We start from the raw sequence: 26,102 nt of genomic DNA on the forward strand, positions 1-26,102 counted from the left end.
CTAAGCGGTCAGTTTTAAAACCCTTTCAAAAATATCCACAGCAGATAATACAAAAAATTCCACCATCTAACTAAAGACGTGGAACGTATATCTGCAACTCCTGAGAATCCAACAAGACTGAGAAAATACTGACACAATCTAAGCTGGACAAGAAAAAACAAATGAATAGCACTGAATTATCAAGCACACAGCATGTGTGCCACAGAAACAAAACCAGACACTTATCTTTGCTGATTTGGCAGCAAGGCAGGAGGAACCAGACAGAGGTCCAACACCTCCCAACAACCATGGACAACTGGCAAGGACTAATGAATCCTGCACACCTAAATACCCCAGTCAGAACTGCAATCAGCAGATACACCTGACCAGGACTGCAATCCAGGGACAACTGCATTACCACCTACAACCACCGGAGGGAGCCCAAAAGCAGAATTCACAACAGTACCCCCCCTTGAGGAGGGGTCACCAAACCCTCACCAGAGCCCCCAGGCCGATCAGGACGAGCCAGATGAAAGGCACGAACCCAATCAGCAGCATGGACATCAGAGGCAAAAACCCAAGAATTATCCTCCTGGCCATAACCCTTCCATTTGACAAGGTACTGAAGCCTCCGCCTCGAAAAACGAGAATCCAAAATCTTCTCAACCACATACTCCAACTCCCTATCAATCAACACAGGGGCCGGAGGATCAACAGAGGGAACAACGGGCACCACATATTTCCGCAATAAAGATCTATGGAAGACATTATTGATAGCAAAAGAGGCCGGAAGCGCCAATCGAAAAGACACCGGATTAATAATCCCAGAAATCCTATAAGGACCAATAAACCGAGGCTTAAACTTAGGGGAAGAAACCTTCATAGGAACATGACGGGAAGACAACCAGACCAGATCCCCAACCCAAAGCCGGGAACCAACACATCGACGACGGTTAGCAAAACGTTGAGCCTCCTCCTGAGACAACACCAAATTGTCCACCACATGAGCCCAAATCTGCTGCAACCTGTAAACCACAGAATCCACACCAGGACAGTCAGAAGGCTCAACCTGCCCAGAAGAAAAACGAGGATGAAAACCAAAATTACAAAAGAAAGGCAAAACCAAAGTAGCCGAACTAGCCCGATTATTAAGGGCAAACTCGGCAAATGGCAAGAAGGCCACCCAATCATCCTGATCAGCAGACACAAAGCATCTCAAATAAGTCTCCAAAGTCTGATTAGTTTGCTCGGTCTGGCCATTTGTCTGAGGATGAAATGCAGAAGAAAAAGACAAATCAATACCCAGCCTAGCACAAAAGGCCCGCCAAAACCTAGAAACAAACTGGGAACCTCTGTCGGACACAATATTCTCCGGAATACCATGCAAACGAACCACATGCTAAAAAAACAAGGGAACCAAATCTGAAGAGGAAGGCAATTTAGGCAAAGGCACCAAATGAACCATCTTAGAGAACCGGTCACAAACAACCCAGATAACCGACATCCTCTGGGAAACCGGAAGATCAGAAATAAAATCCATAGAAATATGCGTCCAGGGCCTCTCAGGGACCGGCAATGGCAAAAGCAACCCACTAGCACGGGAACAACAAGGCTTGGCCCGCGCACAAGTCCCACAGGACTGCACAAAAGAACGCACATCACGTGACAAAGAAGGCCACCAAAAGGACCTACCAACCAAGTCTCTGGTACCAAAAATACCAGGATGACCAGCCAACACAGAACAGTGAACCTCAGAAATCACTCTACTAGTCCATCTGTCAGGAACAAACAGTTTCCCCACAGGACAGCGGTCAGGTCTGTCAGCCTGAAATTCCTGAAGAACCCGTCGTAAATCAATGGGAAATGGCAGAAAGGACCAACCCGTTCTTTCAGAATGCCGATCGGTTCAAGAACCTCAGGAGAATCAGGCAAAAAACTCCTAGAGAGGGCATCAGCCTTAATATTCTTAGAACCCGGAAGATACGAGACCACAAAATCAAAGCGGGAAAAAAACAAGGACCATCGAGCCTGTTTAGGAATCAGCCGTTTGGCAGACTCGAGGTAAATCAGATTCTTATGATCGGTCAAGACCACAATATGGTGCTTAGCTCCCTCAAGCCAATGTCGCCACTCCTCAAACGCCCACTTCATAGCCAACAACTCCCGATTGCCGACATCATAATTGCGTTCAGCAGGCGAAAACTTACGGGAAAAGAAGGAACACAGTTTCATCAAGGAACCAACAGGATCCCTCTGAGACAAAACGGCCCCTGCCCCAATCTCAGAAGCGTCAATCTCAAGCTGAAACGGAAGAGAAACATCCGATTGGCGCAACACCGGAGCAGAAGTAAATCGGCGTTTAAGCTCCTGAAAGGCAGAGACAGCCGCAGAAGACCAATTCGCCACATCAGCGCCTTTCTTCTTCAAATCGGTTAAGGGTTTAACCACGCTGGAGAAGTTAGCAATGAAACGGCGATAAAAATTTGCAAAACCCAAAAATTTCTGAAGGCTCTTCACGGATGTGGGTTGAATCCAATCATGAATGGACTGAACCTTAACCGGATCCATTTCTATAGATGAGGGAGAAAAAATGAAGCCCAAAAAAGAAACCTTCTACACCCCAAAGAGACACTTAGACCCCTTCACAAACAAAGCATTGTCACGAAGGATCTGAAATACCATCCTGACCTGTTCCACATGAGACTCCCAATCATCGGAAAAAATCAAAATATCGTCCAGATATACAATCAAGAATTTATCAATATAAGTCCGGAAGATATCATGCATGAAGGACTGAAAAACAGATGGAGCATTAGTGAGCCCGAATGGCATCACAAGGTATTCAAAATGGCCTTCGGGCGTATTAAAGGCAGTTTTCCATTCATCACCCTGCTTAATACGAACAAGATTATATGCCCCCCGAAGGTCAATCTTCGTAAACCAACTAGCCCCCTTAATCCTAGCAAACAAATCGGAAAGCAAAGGTAAAGGGTATTGAAACTTGACCGTGATCTTATTCAAGAGGCGATAATCAATACAGGGTCTCAAGGAGCCATCCTTCTTAGCAACAAAAAAAAATCCCGCTCCCAACGGTGAAGAAGATGGCCGAATATGCCCTTTCTCCAAAGACTCCTTATCATAACTCCGCAGGGCGGTATGTTCAGGCACAGACAGGTTGAAAAGTCGGCCCTTAGGAAACTTACAGCCTGGAATCAAGTCAATCGCACAATCACAGTCCCTGTGCGGTGGAAGGGAACTGGACTTGGGCTCATCGAATACATCCTGAAAATCAGACAAAAACTCTGGAATTTCAGAAGAGGAAGAAGAGGAGATTGACATCAAAGGAACATCATTATGAACCCCCTGACAACCCCAACTAGTCACAGACATAGACTTCCAATCCGACACAGGATTATGTACCTGCAACCACGGAAAACCCAGCACGATAGCATCATGCAAATTATGCAACACCAGAAATCGACAATCTTCCTGATGGGCTGGCGCCATGCGCATGGTCACCTGTGTCCAAAACTGGGGCTTATTTTTAGCCAAAGGTGTAGCATCAATGCCCCTTAAAGGAATAGGGTTCTGCAAAGGCTGCAAGGGAAAACCACAACGCCTGGCAAACTCAAAGTCCATTAAGTTCAAGGCAGCGCCTGAATCCACAAACGCCATGACAGAAAATGATGACAATGAGCAGATCAAGGACACAGATAACAGAAATTTAGGTTGTACAGTACTGATGGTAAATGAACTAGCGATCCTCTTTGTCCGCTTAGGGCAGACTGAAATTACATGAGAAGCGTCGCCACAATAATAACACAACCTATTCTGACGTCTGAATCCTTGTCGTTCCGTTCTAGACAGAATCCTATCACACTGCATTGGCTCAGGAATCTGCTCTGAGGACAACGCCACAGCGCGCACAGTTCTGCGCTCCCGCAAGCGCCGGTCAATCTGAATGGCCAGAGACACAGAATCACTCAGACCGAAAGGCGTGGGAAACCCCACCATAAGATCTTTAACGGATTCAGAAAGACCCTTTCTGAAAATTGCCGCCAAAGCATCATCATTCCATTTAGTCAACACAGACCCTTTTCTAAATTTCTGACAATACAATTCTGCCGCCTCTTGACCCTGAGACAGGGCCAACAAGGTCTTCTCCGCTTGATCCACAGAATTCGGTTCATCATATAATAATCCTAAAGCCTGAAAAAAGGAGTCTACATTAAGCAAAGCCGGATTCCCAGATTCCAGGGAAAAGGCCCAATCCTGTGGATCGCCACGCAGCAGGGAGATGACGATTTTAACCTGCTGAATGGAATCACCGGAGGATCGAGGTCTCAGAGCAAAAAACAGTTTACAGTTGTTTTTAAAACTCAAAAATTTGGACCTGTCACCAAAAAACAAATCAGGAGTAGGAATCTTCAGCTCTAAAACAGGAGTCTGAACAATATAATCAGAAATACCCTGTACCCTAGCAGCAAGCTGGTCTACACGAGAAGCTAATTCCTGAACATCCATGCTAGTACAAGACTCCTCAGTCACCCAGAGAAAGAGGGAAGAGAAGACAAAGCAGACTGCAGAAAAAAAATGGCTCAAGACCCTTCTTCTGAGATGCATTTAACTCATTATTGGCCAGTTGTACTGTTATGATCCGGTGACCTTGGAGCCGCATGAAACTTTCTCTGGAGTAGGTGGAAACTGTACTGACCGCAAATCTTGAACTAACCACGCAACTAGAAGTAGCCGTGGGGTGTGCCTAACAAACCCTAGACACCTCGACACAGCCGGAGGACTAAATACCCCTATAGATGGAAATAGGAATTCTACCTTGCCTCAGAGCAGAACCCCAAAGGATAGGCAGCCCCCACAAATATTGACTGTGAGTAGGAGAGGAAAGACACACGCAGGCAGAAAACAGGATTTAGCAAAAGAGGCCACTCGAGCTAAACAGGAAAGGATAGGACAGAATACTAAGCGGTCAGTATTAAAACCCTTCCAAAAATATCCACAGCAGATAATACAAAAAATTCCACCATCTAACTAAAGACGTGGAACGTATATCTGCAACTCCTGAGAATCCAACAAGACTGAGAAAATACTGACGCAATCTAAGCTGGACAAGAAAAAACAAATGAATAGCACTGAATTATCAAGCACACAGCATGTGTGCCACAGAAACAAAACCAGACACTTATCTTTGCTGATTTGGCAGCAAGGCAGGAGGAACCAGACAGAGGTCCAACACCTCCCAACAACCATGGACAACTAGCAAGGACCAATGAATCCTGCACACCTAAATACCCCAGTCAGAACTGCAATCAGCAGATACACCTGACCAGGACTGCAACCCAGGGACAACTGCATTACCACCTACAACCACCGGAGGGAGCCCAAAAGCAGAATTCACAACAGGTCAGCTATTCTGTGTTGTCCCATGAAAAGCTATAATAAAATATTTTTAAAAAAATTAAGGGGTGTACTTACTTTTGAGATATATTGTATGTAGTGTGTGTATGTTAATGTTCATCTACCGCCGTCTTCTCTGGCATTCGGCAACGTTCTGCTCCTCTTCTCAGTGACGTCACCGCTCTTCAGACTCTCTCCGCCTCACTGTATGCTCTACGCGTGAGCCGGAAGTGGCTTTGAAACCCTTCTCCGGACGCTCCATAGTCTTACACTATAAGAGCCACTTCCGGGTCACCTGAAACGCAGTGTGGCTCAGAGAATCTGCAGAGCAGTGACGTCACTGAGGAGAGGAGCAGAATGGAGGAGATGACGGTAGGTGAGTATATTAACACGCACTACAGTACATACATACGAGCTCGTATATGCACAAAATTAGTTAAAAATAGTTAACGGAGGTGCTTCTTTAAGGATTCGCTATGTCATACAGAATAGTTTCATAACCATATATTGGCGCCATATCCAAACAAAGTGGTCATGCGCACAAGCTCTAGGGGTATGTGTGATCATGACGGAATTTTCAGGAAGATTCGCCCAGGAAACCCACTTGAAAAGCAGAAAATGCTTAGGAAAAGCTCAAAAGAATGAATATATGCACTACTACGTAAAAACTACTTGTTGTTCATATGTTCAGGCTTTTGAGCATCTTAAGGTTTCAAAAGACGCCAAGCGACCAAAAGAAGCGAGCGGAACATTCTTCAGGCTTCGGAAGACACTCTGTAATTTACAAGTCAATGGGAAGGCTTAAAAGACACCTGGAAGATGCCTGGACGTCTTTTTTGATCATTTCCCCAATGGTTTCGCTAACGGTTTTTTCATTATTGAATGGAGAAAAGAAAACGTTCGGAAAACATCAGTAAAAAAGACGATCCAAAAACAATAGAAAAAGTGCTCAAAATAAATGCCGGCAGTCAAAAACGACAAAGCAAGCACTCAGGAAATGACAGAAAAGATGTAAAAAAAATATGTCACCTTCTAAATTCCCTGGGTTGTCCTAGACGTTACATTTTAACATGATCGATTCTTTTTGTTCTAAAAGACATTGTCTGCTACAAAACAACCCCTTCTTAAACTTCTTAAATGCTTTCATGCCACATATAAAATAAAAAAAGTAAACAACATCTACTCACCTCCTAAAGCGGATCAGTTCCAGCAATGCTGGCACTGGGATTCCCAATGCTTGGTTATGCCAAGTAAGCACTGCAGCCTATCAGTGGTCACTGACAGGCTGCAGTGCTCACATGACACAATAATGTTACCCGAGAGCCAGGAATCTTAACGTTGCCATCCATTAAATACTACCAGTCTGTGTGCTGAGTATGGTTTTTTAACGTTATATGGGGCATAGAAAAATTAAAGTAGAGGTTATCCAGTTGTGGACAACTCCTTTAAAAACAAAAAGATCAGCCATGTTAAAATGTAACAGCCTGATCATTCTTTATCCCACAACTTCCTCTGAGGGAAAGTCAGGACTGGTGGTCCGACATCTGTGACCCTCACAGATCCCAAGAACGAGAGTCACAAGTCTCCAATTTGGATAGAGCAGTCATCACATATGTGCATTAGTACTCCATTCATTAAAATGATCTACATGACTGATGGAGACCTCCATCAGTTGCACTGACTATGCGCATGCGTGAACACCACAAGGGTCTCCATCCCATGTGACTGGAGGGATGTAAGGTGCATGGGTGACAACCATTTGATTTACTGTTGGAAAAATACATAAAAGTGAATGGAGCAGTGTTCGCGCATGCGCATTACCACTCCCATAGACCCAGATTAGTGAAAAGAGAAGTGGTTGCTGATGCGTAATATCACTCCCATAGAGCCATAAATGTGAATGGAGCAGTGGTCGCACATGAGCATTACCACTCCCATAGGCCCATAGAAGTGAAAGGAGAAGTGGTCGTGCACGCACATTACCACTCCCATAGAGCCATAAAAGTGAAAGGAACAGTGTTCATGAATGCGCATTACCACTTCCATAGACCCATAGCAGTGAAATGTGCAGAGGTTACGCATGTGCATTACCACTTCCATAGAGCCATAGTAGTGAAAGGAGCAGTGGCCGGGCATGCGCATTACCTCCCCTCCAATACATCCGTAGAAGTGAAAGGAGCAGTGGTCATGCATGCGCAATACCACTCCCATAGAGCCATAGTAGTGAAAGGAGCAGTGGCCGGGCATGCGCATTACCTCGCCCATACATCCGTAGAAGTGAAAGAAGCAGAGGTTGCGCATGCACATTGCCTCTCCCATAGACCCATAGAAGTGAAAGGAGCAGTGGTCATGCATGCGCAATATCACTCCCATAGAGCCATAGAATTGAATGGACCAGAGATCACGCATGCATAATTCCACTCCATTCACATGGCAAATAAGACCTCTTTTCTTGTGATTAGGGTTCCCATTGGTTGGGATCATACATTTATCCCCAATCGCATGAATACGTGATAAATGTTATTCGTGAGATAATTACCTAATGTATATGACCACCTCATAGGCGTTTCCCAAGAATTTGACAATGAAGGCCTATCCTAAGCTTAGGTGATCCATCTTTAAGTCTTGGATAACCCCTTTAAAAGATCTTGATCACAGCCTTAATGGATACAATGGGCTGGGTGGCCGATAGTGGTGAACGCAGTCAGCATGGATACAATGGGCAGGGTGACCGATAGTGGTGAATGCAGACAGTCAGCATGGATACAATGGGCGGGGTGACCGATAGTGGTGAACGCAGACAGTCAGCATGGATACAATGGGCGGGGTGACCGATAGTGGTGAATGCAGACAGTCAGCATGGATACAATGGACGGGGTGACCGATAGTGGTGAATGCAGACAGTCAGCATGGATACAATGGGCGGGGTGACCGATAGTGGTGAACGCAGACGGTCAGCATGAATACAATGGGCAGGGTGGCCGATAGTGGTGAATGCAGACAGTCAGCATGGATACAATGGGCGGGGTGACTGATAGTGGTGAACGCAGACAGTCAGCATGAATACAATGGGCAGGGTGGCCGATAGTGGTGAATGCAGACAGTCAGCATGGATACAATGGGCGGGGTGACCGATAGTGGTGAACGCAGACAGTTAGCATGAATACAATGGGCAGGGTGGCCGATAGTGGTGAATGCAGTCAGCATGGATACAATGGGCAGGGTGGCTGATAGTGGTGAATGCAGACAGTCAGCATGGATACAATGGGCAGGGTGACCGATAGTGGTGAACGCAGTCAGCATGGATACAATGGGCAGGGTGACCGATAGTGGTGAATGCAGACAGTCAGCATGGATACAATGGGCGGGGTGACCGATAGTGGTGAACGCAGACAGTCAGCATGGATACAATGGACGGGGTGACCGATAGTGGTGAATGCAGACAGTCAGCATGGATACAATGGGCGGGGTGACCGGTAGTGGTGAACGCAGACAGTCAGCATGAATACAATGGGCAGGGTGGCCGATAGTGGTGAATGCAGACAGTCAGCATGGATACAATGGGCGGGGTGACCGATAGTGGTGAACGCAGACAGTTAGCATGAATACAATGGGCAGGGAGGCCGATAGTGGTGAATGCAGTCAGCATGGATACAATGGACGGGGTGACCGATAGTGGTGAATGCAGACAGTCAGCATGGATACAATGGGCAGGGTGAGCGATAGTGGTGAACACAGACAGTCAGCATGAATACAATGGGCAGGGTGACCGATAGTGGTGAACGCAGACAGTCAGCATGAATACAATGGGCAGGGTGACCGATAGTGGTGAACGCAGACAGTCAGCATGGATACAATGGGCGGGGTGGCCGATAGTAGTGAACGCAGAGAGTTAGCATAGATACAATGGGCGGGGTGACCGATAGTGGTGAACGCAGACAACATGGATACAATGGGCGTGGTGGCCGATAGTAGTGAACGCAGAGAGTTAGCATAGATACAATGGGCGGGGTGGCAAATAGTGGTGAACGCAGACAGCATGGATACAATGGACGGGGTGACCAATAGTGGTGAATGCAGACAGTCAGCATGAATACAATGGGCGGGGTGACCGATAGTGGTGAACGCAGGCAGTCAGCATGGATACAATGGGCGGGGTGGCCGATAGTGGTGAACGCAGACAGTCAGCATGGATACAATGGACGGGGTGGCTAATAGTGGTGAACGCAGACAGTCAGCATGGATACAATGGGCGGGGTGACCGATAGTGGTGAACACAGACAGTCAGCATGGATACAATGGGCAGAGTGGCCGATAGTGGTGAACGCAGACAGTCAGCATGGATACAATGGGCGGGGTGGCTGATAGTGGTGAACGCAGACAGTCAGCATGGATACAATGGGCGGGGTGGCTGATAGTGGTGAACGCAGACAGTCAGCATGGATATAATGGGCGGGGTGGCTGATAGTGGTCAACGCAGACAGTCAGCATGGATACAATGGGCGGGGTGGCCGATAGTGGTCAACGCAGACAGTCAGCATGGATACAATGGACGGGGTGGCCGATAGTGGTGAACACAGACAGTCAGCATGGATACAATGGGCGGGGTGGCTGATAGTGGTGAACGCAGACAGTCAGCATGGATACAATGGACGGGGTGGCTGATAGTGGTGAACACAGACAGTCAGCATGGATACAATGGGCGGGGTGGGCGATAGTGGTCAATGCAGACAGTCAGCATGGATACAATGGGCAGGGTGGCCGATAGGGTTGAATGCAGACAGTCAGCATGGATACAATGGGCGGGGTGGCCGATAGTGGTGAACGCAGACAGTCAGCATGGATACAATGGGCAGGGTGGCCGATAGTGTTGAACGCAGACAGTCAGCATGGATACAATGGACGGGGTGGCCGATAGTGGTGAACGCAGACAGTCACCATGGATACAATGGGCGGGGTGGCTGATAGTGGTGAACGCAGACAGTCAGCATGGATACAATGGGCGGGGTGGCTGATAGTGGTGAACACAGACAGTCAGCATGGATACAATGGGCGGGGTGGCCGATAGTGGTGAACGCAGACAGTCAGCATGAATACAATGGGCAGGGTGAGCGATAGTGGTCAATGCAGACAGTCAGCATGGATACAATGGGCAGGGTGGCCGATAGGGTTGAATGCAGACAGTCAGCATGGATACAATGGGCGGGGTGGCCGATAGTGGTGAACGCAGACAGTCAGCATGGATACAATGGGCAGGGTGGACGATAGTGTTGAACGCAGACAGTCAGCATGGATACAATGGACGGGGTGGCCGATAGTGGTGAACGCAGACAGTCAGCATGGATACAATGGGCGGGGTGGCCGATAGTGGTGAACACAGATAGTCAGCATGGATACAATGGGCGGGGTGGCCGATAGTGGTGAACGCAGACAGTCAGCATGGATACAATGGACGGGGTGACCGATAGTGGTGAACGCAGACAGTCAGCATTGACCGTTCTGGTTGTGGAGAGCGTCTCCTTCAGGCCTATCCACCTATCCTGTGTTCACTGCAATCACTTCCCGCATATTTATCGTGTAGGATGAATAAAGTTGCAATTAGCGTTTAAATAAAGTAACACTCGAGGAAAATACATCTGCTCTTCAGGCAAATTACCTGAAAAATGGAAAAAATTCAAAGATTTCAAAAGCAGTACTTCAACGTAAAGGGGGCTGTAGACGTTTTAATAAAGCCGGGCTTTCAGTTAGGAGGCGCTTTCACTGCACTTGACTCTACAAAATGATCTGAATCTCTAGGGGTTTGAGGACATTGTTGTTCCTGGGTAGAACAAATAAAAAAAAGAACAAGCGCTATGTATTAAAAATGTCACCGTGGTGTTTTAGCCGGGCACCTTATAGGGACGACTGATTTCACCGAATTACATACAGGCATTGCTCAAAAGGAGCATGCGTTCACTGATACTGTACAACAAAATTTTGGCAAAAATTTGTACCACATGAGTTTAGCTATAACACTCAATATTGCACCCATGCCCCTTCTGCTAAGCCGCCGAATTGTGTGTGGAGGATCACCTGCGTTTGCGTTGCGTTTACACAACCACGCCTCTATCTGGTTCGTTGCTTGCCAAAATTTGCTTCCAGGAAATTTGGGTCTGTTGGGGAGAGGGTGTAGGTACTGCAGTCACAACTGAATAGGAAAGAGACCTAAAAACGCCTTCGGTAACATGTAAGGAGACCAATGGGAACATTTATTTGTGATTTTTCATGGGGGCGCGCGTGGATCGGTTACCTATTTTATTTGAAAATTTACAAAATTGTGGCACGCTCCACTAGACGTAATATTATTGAGATATTCAACCTAGCACCATGAATCAAGGGGAGGATATCTGTAATATTGGCATCACATGTAGGCACCACATGGTCCGTTAGATCTTAGAGCACAACAGCCGCCATCCAAGCATAAAACTCAGTGGTCTCCCAATGTAGTGATAAAGTTACCGGACATACCTGCAAACGATGCGTTGTATCCAAAATTCTCTATTCTCCTTTCTTGGACTCCTTCAGAATTCATAGGTCCTGTCAAAATCAAAAAAATATATATATAGATTAGGGAACATATGTCACTTACTATTGGTTATGTCAATGAAATTAAATTACGGTAGGTAAAGTAATAGAATAAAAAATGGAAAGGCTATAAAAAAGAAGAGAAATTAAAAAAGTACCGTAATACTATTAAGTAAAGCAATAGAATACAAAATGTAAAAGCTATAAAAAATAAGCAAAATAAAAAAAAAGAAAATTTTTATTTAAAAAAACATATATATATATATATATATATATATATACACACACACGCACATCGCACATTTTTATGGATAGAAAAAATTATAAAAGCTCTACAAAAAAAGAAATACAAAAAATTTTTTTATTTAAAAAAGCATATACCGTATATATATATATATATATATATTGTATATATATATATATATATATACAATATATATATATATATATATATATATATATATATATACAGTGGGGCAAAAAAGTATTTAGTCAGTCAGCAATAGTGCTAGTTCCACCACTTAAAAAGATGAGAGGCGTCTGTAATTTACATCATAGGTAGACCTCAACTATGGGAGACAAACTGAGAAAAAAAAATCCAGAAAATCACATTGTCTGTTTTTTTAACAATTTATTTGCATATTATGGTGGAAAATAAGTATTTGGTCAGAAACAAAATTTCATCTCAATACTTTGTAATATATCCTTTGTTGGCAATGACAAAGGTCAAACGTTTTCTGTAAGTCTTCACAAGGTTGCCACACACTGTTGTTGGTATGTTGGCCCATTCCTCCATGCAGATCTCCTCTAGAGCAGTGTTGTTTTTGGCTTTTCGCTTGGCAACACGGAATTTCAACTCCCTCCAAAGGTTTTCTATAGGGTTGAGATCTGGAGACTGGCTAGGCCACTCCAGGACCTTGAAATACTTCTTACGAAGCCACTCCTTCGTTGCCCTGGCGGTGTGCTTTGGATCATTGTCATGTTGAAAGACCCAGCCACGTTTCATCTTCAATGCCCTTGCTGATGGAAGGAGGTTTGCACTCAAAATCTCACGATACATGGCCCCATTCATTCTTTCATGTACCCGGATCAGTCGTCCTGGCCCCTTTGCAGAGAAACAGCCCCAAAGCATGATGTTTCCACCACCATGCTTTACAGTAGGTATGGTGTTTGATGGATGCAACTCAGTATTCTTTTTCCTCCAAACACGACAAGTTGTGTTTCTACCAAACAGTTCCAGTTTGGTTTCATCAGACCATAGGACATTCTCCCAAAACTCCTCTGGATCATCCAAATGCTCTCTAACAAACTTCAGACGGGCCCGGACATGTACTGGCTTAAGCAGTGGGACACGTCTGGCACTGCAGGATCTGAGTCCATGGTGGCGTAGTGTGTTACTTATGGTAGGCCTTGTTACATTGGTCCCAGCTCTCTGCAGTTCATTCACTAGGTCCCCACGCGTGGTTCTGGGATTTTTGCTCACCGTTCTTGTGATCATTCTGACCCCATGGGGTGGGATTTTGCGTGGAGCCCCAGATCGAGGGAGATTATCAGTGGTCTTGTATGTCTTCCATTTTCTAATTATTGCTCCCACTGTTGATTTCTTCACTCCAAGCTGGTTGGCTATTGCAGATTCAGTCTTCCCAGCCTGGTGCAGGGCTACAATTTTGTTTCTGGTGTCCTTTGACAGCTCTTTGGTCTTCACCATAGTGGAGTTTGGAGTCAGACTGTTTGAGGGTGTGCACAGGTGTCTTTTTATACTGATAACAAGTTTAAACAGGTGCCGTTACTACAGGTAATGAGTGGAGGAAAGAGGAGACTCTTAAAGATGAAGTTACAGGTCTGTGAGAGCCAGAAATCTTGATTGTTTGTTTCTGACCAAATACTTATTTTCCACCATAATATGCAAATAAATTGTTAAAAAAACAGACAATGTGATTTTCTGGATTTTTTTTTCTCAGTTTGTCTCCCATAGTGGAGGTCTACCTATGATATAAATTACAGACGCCTCTCATCTTTTTAAGTGGTGGAACTTGCACTATTGCTGACTGACTAAATACTTTTTTGCCCCACTGTATATATACGGTATATATATACACACACATTTTTATGAATAGAAAACAATTGTAAAAGCTCTACAAAAAAGAAACAAAAAAATGGAAATTTTTTTTTGGTCCAAGTGTATTTTAATGTAGCAGAATACAAGAATACCACCTATTACTGCACATAATGAATACAAAAAATAATATAAAAATATAAAGTGAAGCATAGTAAAATAGAATACAATCAAAAAATATATATATACGGTAAATATATACCGTACCTTATATATGTATATATATTTAGTCTTTTATTGCATCTTTCTTTACTTCATTTTTAATTATGTTTTTTTTGTCATTTTTTACTCTCAATTCTTATTTTTGATCTCATGTGAAAATGTATTTAAGTATCTGATTGAGGTGTAGGTATTGATATTAAATATTCATGTCTAGTCATGGTAAGGTGGGCAACATCAAGGTGGGGGAAGGGTAATTGCACAATATGGGGGTTGGTGGAGTGGAGTGGGGGGTAAGAAGTCACAATCTCTATTCTTGTCTGTTGATTGTCATGGAAACTTAAAGCTCATGAGAGAGTAGACATCTGACGATCCTTACACACACTCATGTATCCAGAGATAACTCGGTGAGAATTATTCCGGGTTCCGTAACTTATTGTTACCATAGTAATATCGATAGAATCTCACGTAAAACGTAAAATACAAGGAAGCACAATTATAGCAAGAGCATTTGCACTACTGTTACAATGTAGGGTTTGACATTTAATACAACAACCTAGTTTAAGATCTTTAATATTTTAAAAAGAACATGTCACTTCCCACAAATAAGTTTATTATCCGATGTAAATGCTGCTGTTCTCCTGAATCCGGCGTTGTTTTCCTTTTGCTCCAGAGCCTCTCCGTTCCTGAGATATGACCTCTTCTTCTCTTTATATAAATCTAGTCTTTGGAGCCAAGTGGGCGTGGTTCTCTGTAGACATCTACTCGAGGGCTACACCTACTTGGCTAAGCAGATTAGATTTATATAGATGAAAGAGGAGGTCATATCTCAGGAACGGAGAGGCGCAGAGAGAAAAGAAAACTAACACCGGATTCAGGAGAACAGCGGCATTTACACCAGGTATTAACAATCACACATTTATAGCAAGTGGCCGGTCCTCTGTTAGGTCAATGCCATAGAAACTAAAATAATTTAAAGCATTGTCTAGTTAATACAACTCATTCTCTGGTGTGGGGGGATCTGCTCCAAATAACAGTTCCCTCTCTAAAGGACAAAGCACATCCATAGATCCATTTTTTATGGGAAGTGTGTAATGCTTGATTTCTCCTGTGGTGGCGCTGGTGAGAAATTGAACGGCCACACTGTTTCTTAAAGAATACAGCAAATGATAGAACAGGAACGGCTCCCATCTCTCATTAGCCAAAATGGCACAAAAACATTGTTCATCCGGTGTATACCTGAGAATAGCTGGTACAATAATAACAGGTACAATAATCTTGAACAATACAAGTCACAACTGGTACAGCAGGAGAGAGGACCCTGCCCGCAAGGGCTCACAATCTACAAGGCATATCCATGCCTAATTGTCGGAAAAAGCACAGAAAGTGTCTAAAATGCATCACAAATTTGGCAAAATGCTTTTAAAACAGCTTTTTTGCGCAAGTTGTTCCAGAATAATAAATCTCGCATATTCTCTGATAGATCCACTTTAATATTAAAGGGATTGTCCCATTTCATGCCCTTTAGAGCAGAGAAACATCTCAGTCTGAGGCTGCTTATTCAGAACCCTTTCTATGAACCCGAGCAGAGTCGCAAACAGGCTTTGGAGGACTCAAATTTTTTATATATTGCTTAGGCTACCATACATTTGATTGGTCGCATGCAATACTATAATTATCCTGTAGGGGCTGCTGCAGGGAAAACGATTCACTGCCAGACCTGCAGCGATCAACTGATTGCCAAAGGAGCTCTTATTTGTAGATCTTATTTCATCCCTGTATCTTGGACAACCCCTTTTCTTTTTTTTGCACGTATCTTGGAATTAGTCTGATCAGTACAGTCCTACAAAGCATTGAAACATATGTCTGTTTAATAATTTCAAAGGATTATCAGGATCCAATACAGGACTGCTCAATACAGGACATCCTTCCGACTAACTCAGCATGCTACGTATATTGGGGTATAGACAGCCAATATATTGGCGTCAATTCATTATAAAGCCACTAACTACTAAGGACAATTTATAGATTCAAGGTCCTAAAAGGACACAATTTAATGATAATTGACCATTAAAAGGTTATCCTCAATAAAGTGCTGTCCATCACTCTTCAGGAGAGCAAAGAGTGGAGGGACAGTAGTGGAGGGACAGTAGTGGAGGGACAGTAGTGTAGGGACAGTAGAGTTGATCAAATTTGTGTGGAATCGGTCGCTGAATCTGAATTTGCCATATTGGTACCCTATATGTGCCGAATTTGTTTGATGATCAGTTCCAAACATATTCGGTAATTTCTACTCCCATTGACTTCAATGACGTTTGGCTGTGTTCGGCAAATATTGCAAAAACAATATTCGCCGCCGATTGTAATTGGACCCGAATTTTGAAAAATTTCCCGAAGACTGATAGTTTGGACCACCATCTAACCCGAACTGTGCTCTTTCCGATTCTGCAAACAGGACACTTTTCTCCTCCAACATCAAAGGAGCTCTGAAGTTGGCTGAATTCAGCGACCCAGACAGCTACAGAGCAGCGCTTACAAACTCTACAACAAAGATCTTGTAAACTCATGTCCAGGAATCCAGCCACCTCTGATAGGAAGAAATCAGTGAAGAATTAAATTAAAAATTCCTCTGTTCTTGAGAACGTAGAAGAGGTAAATTGTCAAATTTGTTTGTTTACAAGCACATTTACAATGAAAAGAATACCCCTTTAAAGCCACCAGACTTATAGCAGTGATGACGACACTTCTTGCTATGCATCGTGGTTTTTACGCATTGTTCTAACCATCCACATCAATGTCTACATCCTTAGTGGCGAACATGTGGATATTGATGGAAATGATGTTTTGGATACTCACAATGTAAATCAATGGATCTTTGTCAGTGTGGATAATATAAATGATTGATTGCAAATAGACTGTATCTCAACACCCCCATACACCACCCCCCAAAAAAAGACAAATGACAAAATAACAACCAAAGCCTCCGTGCGTAAAGCACAAAGTAGTCGCTCGGCAGTTCTTAGCACCAGCAGTCAACAATTCGCCCGCTTATGTCGCCGGCAACAGATTACAGTTATCAGAAATTAGCTGAGCCAAATATTTTTTTTAAGGAAGACAAGTAGCAGTCAATCCTGCATTGTGTAGATAATTGATCATTATACTTGTATTACTCTGGGCCAGAAGACTGATCTCATAATTAACTGGGACTCGGCTTCTAATTAGGATATTTGTTATTCATGTTTGGCAGGGAGAATCAAGTGCAGAGAAAATTAACATAATGCTTTAACCTAAAAAAAAAAAGAAAAAACAATATACATATAAAAAAATGAAAGGATGTTTTTGCAGTAAATGTAAACTTATGAGAACAGATGATATTCTTAATGAGGAGAAAATCTGCTCTTGATTTTCAGATTTTTTTTTTTACTTTTCCGAAACTTGGATGATGAGAAACAGACTTGTTATTATTGACCTTACACAGTTGTGATTAGACTATCGACTGTGTTAGTGTCCTGGGGGCTCAATCCCTTCACGTCTGTCACTATTTGCTGTATTTACATGACATTAACACGAAGAATGAACCAAGAGCGTAAAGAACGTTTCTACTAAAAAAAAATAAAAAAAACAGCAGAAAATATAAAAAAAAAATGTAAAAAAAAATACTAGTATCGAACCAGACTAGAGTATACTGCGATTTTTTACACATGGACTTGAGGTTTATGTGAAAAATAGCCCATGTGCACTGGCACATACCCTATCATTGGGTCCTTGGACTGTCCGTTTTACTCGTGGCCCAAAATACATCTGTCTGAATGTACCCTAACTTATGGGACTCCCTCTCTTTGGATGGCAAGGTAGCACACACAAGACAGTCTTAAGAGTAGGACCTTTACGTTGAGGCACAGAGTTTACTTAACGTATTTCCAGTGATTGGAACAGACAATGTACAAACACACAATCCAGGTCTTCATCCGGCATCCAGTCTCCATCACACTCTACATCAAAACTCTTGTTCTTTCTCAGTCCAACACTGGATGGCTCTCTAAACCAGGGGTGTCAAACTGCATTCCTCGAGGGCCTCAAACCATGCGTGTTTTCAAGATTTCCTTAGCATTGCACAAGGTGCTGGAATCATTCTCTGCAGGTGATTAAATTATCACCTGTGCAATGCAAGGAAATCCTGAAAACATGACCTGTTTGCAGCCCTCGAGGAATGCAGTTTGACACCCCTGTTATAAACATCAGTAGCTTCCTCGTTCGCACATCTAAGGTCCTCATACCTGGGTCTCGATTCTGCTCATCTGGACTTTTACCTGAAGTGGCAACCTCACAACTCTCTTATCTCCTCAAGGGTCAAATTTTTTTTTACCTCCCTCATGACTTTGTTTTTCTGCCATCAAGATTTCCACACTTAACACTTGTCTCACCACAACGCCATATCCACTAGGGCATCTCCTTATCTCCTTACAGCCAGACAAGCTTCTTCTACTCAGGACACTCACAAGAGTCACTTTCTCCCCCATAACCTGGGGCAACAAACCACATTAAAATGTGTCTTCTACCCATTTTCAAGTTGTAGGCTATATCAGGTAGCACCTTGACGTGATTGGGTGGCTTCTGGGCTCTTTGTTCAAAAAACTATAACTCAGTACCTACATTCTTAACATTTAACGCAATGGTGGAGGTCATGTATCCATTAGTGGCAACGTGCTGAAGCAAATCCAATAGTTATAAAGCACAAGGCAGAATAAACTATTGGGCTCCTGAGGCCTATCATGAGGCCTATCAGGTAATTGGTGGGGTGGCAACAAATTTGCCTTGGGGGTGAATTGAGGAGCAGACTAAGGGTTCATGATCCTTTCAGTGATTTTCTCAAAAGAGAAAATTAGGTCCAAGTTTCATCAGTGCTTTCGATCAGAGTTTCTTCAGATGTTCATCAGCATTTGGTCAGATGATGAGATATAAAAAAAGGTTTCTCAAGCTTCTCCTATTTATCACTTCATGTTGACATCCTAATGTTGTCTGATTTTTTTAATGGACACATTGGCTTTTACTGACAAATTTGAACCGACACTCGGCTCAAGATCGGACATGTCTCCGCGGTTTTGCACAGACGGTCCGCAAAAAAAATCACTGACATGTCAAAAACCCTATAGACTATTACAGGTTCGAGTGCTATCTGTGGAAAACATGGATACCACTCAAACTACAATAAGCCTTAATATTGCTGACTTCATAAAAATTGTCTTCCAGTTCTCTCAAACTCCTGAGTAGCATATGGTCTGTGATTAGGGAGAAATATCATACTTATAGCTCTGTTATTGAACTATATACATGCCAACAGTTCCCAAATTTCCTAGGACAGGCAAATTTGTGGCTGTTTCGGACCAAAAAGGAGCTCCTGCTTTCAAGGTGGGATTTTGGGGGTGAGACTTAAAATTCTAGTGCTGTTATCGTTAGACTTCCACTGGATTGGACTTTTACTAAACTAGACTTCTACAGGAGCTGACTTCTACCTTAGCGGACTTCTACTGGAGCAGTCTTCTACTAGTCTACACTTCTTAAGGAACTGACTTCTACCTTAGCGGACTTCTATTGGAGAAGTCTTCTACTAGACTAGACTTCTAAAGGAACTGACTTCTACCTTAGTGGACTTCTACTGGAGCAGTCTTCTACTAGAGTGGTCTTCTACTGGAGCGGACTTCTACTGCAGTGGTCTCCTACTAAGCAGTCTTCTACTGGAGCAGACTTCTACTGGAGTGGATTCTACTGTCATGGACTTCTACTGGAGAAGACTTCTACAGAAGGTCCACATATAGCGGTCTTTAATATGGGTGCCAAAATGAGTTCTAATTACACCATCTAAATGAGACTAAGTCATAGTCATGCAGCTCAGGAGTTAGGACTGTTGATAATTTTGTTCAAATTCTGCTAAAGGCGACATCTTGATACAGTTTGTATGTTCTCCCTGTTTTTGTATGGGGTTCTTATCACCATCCTAAAACATACAAATAGGGATGTGATGGGGACCGTGAAAACAACATCTATAAAAGCACTGTGGAATATGAAGGCGCTAAATAAACAAATTAATAAATAGGCCTGAAAACTGTGTTATAAAACATGAAGTAGGTATAAAAAGACAAAATTTTGGTAATAATTTTTTTTTTTCAAATTGAGTTTTCCTACTTTTTATCCCCACAACATCATGCATTGGGCTCATACACCGCACCGCGAGAAACATTCATTTGCTTTTTAGTGGAACATTCCCAGAGAAGTCATTTCAGTGTGAAAAAGTCTCACGGGATTAAATTTAGACCCTAACCTCTGACTGCTTAGAGGTTAAGGCCTTCTGTCAAGGACACATCAAAGTCCTGAGCGCACCAACATCGGGGGAACACTGCCAATTATATCAATGAAACGTGATTCCTGTTCTTAATTACGTGGCGTACACAAAAAAAAAGTTCTGGATACAGAATTAGGCCTTGTATAACTTCACTCAGGGCCCGAGTTGTACGTTGTCATTATTTCGGCACCCATGTATGTTCATGGCCGGAAACCGAACCTGTGTATCCATCCTATGATTTTCCCAATAGGAGTCAAGAGGAAAAATGATGGCATGTTCCTTCAACGAGATATTTTTCCTTAAAGCAATTCTTATACACCACAGTGACACACACTGTCCCCGATCGTCCGGCAAACTCCTGGAAAATGACGAAACCTCTAGGACAAATCTCCTAGGCACTGCTGAAACTTCTCGGAAAACAACACTGTTACGCTCCATCATCAGATGGAGACTCAAGGCCCAAATGGAGAGATCATATCAGAGGAGAGAGAAATGGGAAATCATACTTTTTTTTTCAATCGCCTATCACGAGACTATAGCGCTATAACTTTATTTCTCAGCGCCGTTAAAAAGCCGTTAAAAAGTACCCCTAGCTCTATGACTTACATAACAAATGCAAGGTCTGTGCTCACGCCTGCTGAAGAAGTGTGGACGAAACGCGCGTCGGGGTTGAGGACCGCGGCACGTATTTAGTGTGAATTTTGAATTATGATGCAGCCCTTTGAGATCACATACTTTTTGATCACAGTTTTATCTATATGTACTTCTATGAGAATATTGATTGCTTATATTACATGCACTCCCTTTATATGCATTTTAACATATGTTTAATAGGGTCTCTATCCACATGCGTCCCTCACATTCGAAGCATAGTTTTTATTGTGTATTTTTGTGATAATCGATTTTCAATAAAGATTGTATATCATTATTTTCTATATATATGGTCATTGTGTTTTTCTCTGAGAACTGTGTCTCCTCATGTGGAGTGACAAAGCGACTGGTACAGAAGGACAGAGGACCCTGCCCATGAGGGCTCACCATCTACTATATTTAACAATTTTTGGCTTCTAAAATTTGCAAAGAATTTCATTATTTGCTATTTTTTTCTCTCTAGAGGTCTAAATCTATGTTAAAACCCATGACCAAAGACATACTTGGGACATGCTACATTTGGAAAAAAAAATACCAAAAAATGCAACAAAAGAAGCCAGAAATACCTAGATTTGGTGTTCTCCTGCAAAAAATGCTTAAAAAAACACTAGAAAATGATACAAAAATATTGTTCCAATTGATCTGAAGATGACTTATATCACCTCTCACTTTCCGCATATAAGGCCCTCTGCCGCGCTGGACCCAGGATTAGCGCCTTGTAGACGTGTATATAGGGTTAGACCAAACCGTCGCTAATCCACTAGAAGAAAACGGATTGTTTACTGCAGACAGGACTTCACAGGGAAGGAAGATAAATCTTTTTATCACCATTTAAAGGAAAAAAAAAGAAATCCTTGATGTTTTATAGCTGCTGAGCAAATGAAATCCATTTTAGATTTGCTGACAGCAGCAACTTGACGCTTTTTCCGCAGTTTCCCCCGACGATGAATCTTTATCTTTGATATCACAGGGATTGTGCCTGTTACTCCACAGGACCTCTACTTTCCGTCTGTGATTTGCATTAGGCTGTGTGTTAGGGGTTGTAGTTGTGTAACTGATGGAGAAGATCATATTACAGATCACTGCAATGGACAGTTATTAAACTGTTTTTTAAACATGGTGGCTCAGTGCTTAGCACTGTATGGTGAGTCAGTGGTTAGCACTGCATAGTGGCTCAATGGTTAGCACTGTATGGTGGCACAATGGATAGCACTGTATGGTGACTCAGTGGATAGCACTGTATGGTGGCTCAGTGGATAGCACTGTATGGTGGCTCAGTGGATAGCACTGTATGGTGAGTCAGTGGTTAGCACTGTATGGTGAGTCAGTGGTTAGCACTGTATAGTGGCTCAGTGGATAGCACTGTATAGTGGCTCAGTGGATAGCACTGTATGGTGGCTCAGTGGATAGCACTGTATAGTGGCTCAGTGGATAGCACTGTATGGTGGCTCAGTGGTTAGCACTGTATGGTGAGTCAGTGGTTAGCACTGTATAGTGGCTCAGTGGTTAGCACTGTATGGTGGCACAATGGATAGCACTGTATGGTGACTCAGTGGATAGCACTGTATGGTGGCTCAGTGGATAGCACTGTATGGTGAGTCAGTGGTTAGCACTGTATGGTGAGTCAGTGGTTAGCACTGTATAGTGGCTCAGTGGATAGCACTGTATAGTGGCTCAGTGGATAGCACTGTATGGTGGCTCAGTGGATAGCACTGTATGGTGACTCAGTGGATAGCACTGTATAGTGTCTCAGTGGATAGCACTGTATGGTGAGTCAGTGGTTAGCACTGTATGGTGAGTCAGTGGTTAGCACTGTATAGTGTCTCAGTGGTTAGCACTGTATGGTGGCACAATGGATAGCACTGTATGGTGGCACAGTGGATAGCACTGTATGGTGGCTCAGTGGTTAGCACTGTATGGTGGCTCAGTGGATAGCACTGTATGGTGATTCTGGTTAGCACTGTATGGTGGCTCAGTGGTTAGCACTGTATGGTGAGTCAGTGGTTAGCACTGTATGGTGACTCAGTGGTTAGCACTGTATGGTGAGTCAGTGGTTAGCACTGTATGGTGAGTCAGTGGTTAGCACTGTATAGTGGCTCAATGGTTAGCACTGTATAGTGGCTCAATGGTTAGCACTGTATGATGGCACAGTGGATAGCACTGTATGGTGACTCAGTGGTTAGCACTGTATGGTGGCTCAGTGGTTAGCACTGTATGGTGGCACAGTGGATAGCACTGTAGGGTGGCACAGTGGTTAGCACTGTATGGTGACTCAGTGGTTAGCACTGTATGGTGGCACAGTGGATAGCACTGTATGGTGGCTCAGTGGTTAGCACTGTATGGTGGCACAGTGGATAGCACTGTATGGTGGCACAGTGGTTAGCACTGTATGGTGACTCAGTGGTTAGCACTGTATGGTGGCACAGTGGATAGCACTGTAGGGTGGCACAGTGGTTAGCACTGTATGGTGACTCAGTGGTTAGCACTGTATGGTGGCACAGTGGATAGCACTGTATGGTGGCTCAGTGGTTAGCACTGTATGGTGGCACAGTGGATAGCACTGTATGGTGGCACAGTGGTTAGCACTGTATGGTGACTCAGTGGTTAGCACTGTATAGTGGCTCAATGGTTAGCACTGTATGATGGCACAGTGGATAGCACTGTATGATGGCACAGTGGATAGCACTGTATGGTGGCACAGTGGATAGCACTGTATGGTGGCACAGTGGTTAGCACTGTATGGTGACTCAGTGGTTAGCACTGTATGGTGGCACAGTGGATAGCACTGTATGGTGGCACAGTGGTTAGCACTGTATGGTGACTCAGTGGTTAGCACTGTATAGTGGCTCAATGGTTAGCACTGTATGATGGCACAGTGGATAGCACTGTATGGTGGCACAGTGGATAGCACTGTATGGTGGCACAGTGGTTAGCACTGTATGGTGACTCAGTGGTTAGCACTGTATGGTGGCACAGTGGATAGCACTGTATGGTGGCACAGTGGTTAGCACTGTATGGTGACTCAGTGGTTAGCACTGTATGGTGACTCAGTGGTTAGCACTGTATAGTGGCTCAATGGTTAGCACTGTATGGTGGCACAGTGGATAGCACTGTATGGTGGCACAGTGGATAGCACTGTATGGTGGCACAGTGGTTAGCACTGTTTGGTGACTCAGTGGTTAGCACTGTATAGTGGCTCAATGGTTAGCACTGTATGATGGCACAGTGGATAGCACTGTTTTGGGCACCGGTGCTCAGGAAGGATATAATGGAACTAGAGAGAGTACAAAGGAGGGCAACAAAATTAATAAAGGGGATGGGAGAACTACAATACCCAGATAGATTAGCGAAATTAGGATTATTTAGTCTAGAAAAAAGACGACTGAGGGGCGATCTAATAACCATGTATAAGTATATAAGGGGACAATACAAATATCTCGCTGAGGATCTGTTTATACCAAGGAAGGTGACGGGCACAAGGGGGCATTCTTTGCGTCTGGAGGAGAGAAGGTTTTTCCACCAACATAGAAGAGGATTCTTTACTGTTAGGGCAGTGAGAATCTGGAATTGCTTGCCTGAGGAGGTGGTGATGGCGAACTCAGTCGAGGGGTTCAAGAGAGGCCTGGATGTCTTCCTGGAGCAGAACAATATTGTATCATACAATTATTAGGTTCTGTAGAAGGACGTAGATCTGGGTATTTATTATGATGGAATATAGGCTGAACTGGATGGACAAATGTCTTTTTTCGGCCTTACTAACTATGTTACTATGTTACTATGTTACTATGTATGGTGGCTCAGTGGTTAGCACTGTATGGTGGCTCAGTGGTTAGCACTGTATGGTGACTCAGTGGTTAGCACTGTATGGTGGCTCAGTGGTTAGCACTGTATGGTGACTCAGTGGTTAGCACTGTATGGTGACTTAGTGGTTAGCACTGTATGGTGGCACAGTGGTTAGCACTGTATGATGGCACAGTGGATAGCACTGTATGGTGGCTCAGTGGTTAGCACTGTATGGTTGCTCAGTGGTTAGCACTGTATGGTGACTCAGTGGTTAGTATTGTATAGTGGCTCAGTGGCTAGCATTGTATGGTGGCACAGTGGTTAGCACTGTATGGTGGCTCAGTGGTTAGCTCTGTATGATGGCTAAGTGGTTAGCAATATATGGTGGCACAGTGGTTAGCACTGTATGGTAGTACAGTGGTTAGCACTATAGTGGCTCAGTGGTTAGCACTTTATGGTGGCACAGTGGTTAGCACTGTATAGTGGCTCATGGGTTAGCACTGAATGGTGGCACAGTGGTTAGCACTATATGGTAGCACAGTGGTTAGCACTGTATAGTGGCTTAGTGGTTAGCACTGCATGGTGGCACAGTGGTTAGCACTGTATAGTGGCTCAGTGGTTAGCACTGTATGGTGGCACAGAGGTTAGCACTGTATGGTGGCACAGTGGTTAGCACTGTATGGTAGCACAGAGGTTAGCACTGTATAATGGTTTAATGGTTAGCACTGCAGGCTTTCAGCGCTGGGGTCCTGGGTTCAAATCCAACATCAACAAGGAGTTTGTGTGTTCTCCCCGTGTTTGTGGGGGGTTTCCTCCAGGTTCCCCCACACTGCAAAGACATACTGATAGGAAATGTAGATTGTGAGCCCCAATGGGGACAGTGATGATGATGACTGTAAAGCTGTGGAATTAATGGCGCTATATGAGTAAAATAAATATATACATGGGGCTGACTACCGTAATTAGTTTCACTGGAGTAATGATTTAGTTCCCTCCATGTTTTTTTACATGTCTTCCAAGAAAGCTCCCGACATCATGTTAAAGGGAACCTGTCACCAGGTTTGGCCGATACGAGTTATGGCCACCGCCTTTCAGGGC

The 26,102-nt window shown here is 43.7% G+C and overlaps 1 protein-coding gene across 1 annotated transcript in view; it reads right to left on the minus strand.

The window, feature by feature from the left end:
- Positions 1-26,102, minus strand: part of FAT3 (FAT atypical cadherin 3) — a 745,380-nt gene that overhangs the window by 572,551 nt on the left and 146,727 nt on the right. The window contains exon 2 of the mRNA XM_069759239.1: positions 11,899-11,967. The gene's annotated coding sequence lies outside the window, so the exon portion shown is untranslated. The remainder of the gene's footprint in view (positions 1-11,898; positions 11,968-26,102) is intronic.

Source organism: Ranitomeya imitator, chromosome 3 (assembly GCF_032444005.1).
Source record: "Ranitomeya imitator isolate aRanImi1 chromosome 3, aRanImi1.pri, whole genome shotgun sequence".
Lineage (NCBI taxonomy): Eukaryota > Metazoa > Chordata > Amphibia > Anura > Dendrobatidae > Ranitomeya > Ranitomeya imitator.